The 2,500-nt window shown below is 40.0% G+C and overlaps 1 protein-coding gene across 3 annotated transcripts in view; it reads right to left on the bottom strand.

Annotated features, from left to right (window-relative positions):
• LOC139561454 (membrane-anchored junction protein) overlaps window positions 1-2,500 on the bottom strand; it is a 23,764-nt gene that overhangs the window by 2,599 nt on the left and 18,665 nt on the right. The window lies entirely within an intron of this gene.

A 2,500-nucleotide genomic window follows, 5' to 3' on the forward strand; every position in this document is an offset into this window, starting at 1 on the left:
ACACACACACACACACACACACACACACACACACACACAGAGGTAGAGAGAGGTGAAGCAGAACTGATGTTTTTTAAATGATCCGTGTGATTTCTATTCTCAGTCATTTAATCCTTAAGAGTCTAAGCCAGGGGTTCTACTATCTAACGTATATAATTGTCTTAATAAGATGGTCATACCAACAATCATTTAGTTAATTGATTTTGAATTTTAGGACACCTTTTGCCCTTACTGCTATTAGCCGATAGAAACACGTTGAATAACAGAATCAAAAGACAGGAAGATATAGGAAGAGATATATGAAAGATCAGGAAAGTGTTGAAATATCATTTAACCCCTTTTTCCTAAACTACTTCCAGTTGTACAACTGACTAGGCGTCCCTCTTTCCCTTCACGTCTATATACGTTTTAAAACTGGTACCGGGCTACCTTCAGACGAGTCTCGTGAGGGTTGACCTAGAGCAAAACATGTACGCGTCGGTGAGAGTCTCATCTCTCCATAGAGCAGGCCTAACCGTTCGGACACTACAGACGTTTTCTTGAGAAGACAGATTTTCGGGACGTCTCTTGGTCTGACAAACAGCTGTAACGTCTGGAGACGTGATGGGTGTGGAGTCAGACGCAGAGAGCAGAAGGTAGACGGGAAAAACGCTTTAATGTCCTTTCGGCTAGTAACCAGTTAAAAACATGGGTGAAGCCCAAAACAACGAAAAGGAAAAAGGGATCGGTGGCAGCTAGTAGACCGGTGACGACGAGCGCCGAGCGCCACCCGAACAGGAAGGGGAGCCACCATCGGTGGGATTCGTGACAACAGCACTGTAGCTCTGAGACCTTCCATCTCAGATTCAGAAGGCCGGCGTAGCAAGATGTGGTGTATTAAGACGCCGCTCATGCAAAAAAAATATATATATATATCTCTAGTTTAAACTGAAGGATTCTGATGGGGATTTCATTATTATACTAATTAGATGTCCGCAGATATATATTCTCAGTGTTATTTAAATGAGCCGTCTGATGTCTATTCTCAGTGTTATTTAAATGAGCCGTCTGATGTCTATTCTCAGTGTTATTTAAATGAGCCGTCTGATGTCTATTCTCAGTGTTATTTAAATGAGCCGTCTGATGTCTATTCTCAGCGTTATTTAAATGAGCCGTCTGATGTCTATTCTCAGTGTTATTTAAATGAGCCGTCTGATGTCTATTCTCAGTGTTATTTAAATGAGCCGTCTGATGTCTATTCTCAGCGTTATTTAAATGAGCCGTCTGATGTCTATTCTCAGCGTTATTTAAATGAGCCGTCTGATGTCTATTCTCAGCGTTATTTACATGAGCCGTCTGATGTCTATTCTCAGTGTTATTTAAATGAGCCGTCTGATATATATTCTCAGTGTTATTTAAATGAGCCGTCTGATGTCTATTCTCAGTGTTATTTAAATGTGTTATTTAAATGAGCCGTCAGTGTTATTTAAATGAGCCGTCTGATATATATTCTCAGTGTTATTTAAATGAGCCGTCTGATGTCTATTCTCAGCGTTATTTAAATGAGCCATCTGATGTCTATTCTCAGTGTTATTTAAATGAGCCTTCTGATGTATATTCTCAGCGTTATTTAAATGAGCCGTCTGATGTCTATTCTCAGCGTTATTTAAATGAGCCGTCTGATGTCTATTCTCAGTGTTATTTAAATGAGCCGTCTGATATATATTCTCAGTGTTATTTAAATGAGCCGTCTGATGTCTATTCTCAGTGTTATTTAAATGTGTTATTTAAATGAGCCGTCAGTGTTATTTAAATGAGCCGTCTGATATATATTCTCAGTGTTATTTAAATGAGCCGTCTGATGTCTATTCTCAGCGTTATTTAAATGAGCCGTCTGATGTCTATTCTCAGCGTTATTTAAATGAGCCGTCTGATATATATTCTCAGTGTTATTTAAATGAGCCGTCTGATGTCTATTCTCAGCGTTATTTAAATGAGCCGTCTGATGTATATTCTCAGCGTTATTTAAATGAGCCGTCTGATATATATTCTCAGTGTTATTTAAATGAGCCGTCTGATATATATTCTCAGTGTTATTTAAATGAGCCGTCTGATATACATTCTCAGTGTTATTTAAATGAGCCGTCTGATGTATATTCTCAGCGTTATTTAAATGAGCCGTCTGATGTCTATTCTCAGCGTTATTTAAATGAGCCGTCTGATGTCTATTCTCAGTGCCTCATTTAATCTGCTTACTTCTCCCTCAACAACTGTGTCGTGTCAGAGAGGGGAGTGTGCGTATGTGTTCCCGTGTACGAGTGAGAAAGTGTTTGTCAATGTGTCTGTGCGTGAGTGTGTATTTGTGTGTGAGCTGAATCATTATTGTCGGCCCGCTGCTCTGACTGACAGGCTGATGGAGATGGCGCCTGATTCTCTCACCACCCCGTCTGAACGTTTCATAACCGAATGACTGGTGTGTGTGTGACTGGTGTGTGTGTGTGTGACTGGTGTGTGTGTGTGT

The sequence above is a fragment of the Salvelinus alpinus genome, chromosome 31, assembly GCF_045679555.1.
Source record: "Salvelinus alpinus chromosome 31, SLU_Salpinus.1, whole genome shotgun sequence".
Taxonomy (NCBI): Eukaryota; Metazoa; Chordata; class Actinopteri; order Salmoniformes; family Salmonidae; genus Salvelinus; species Salvelinus alpinus.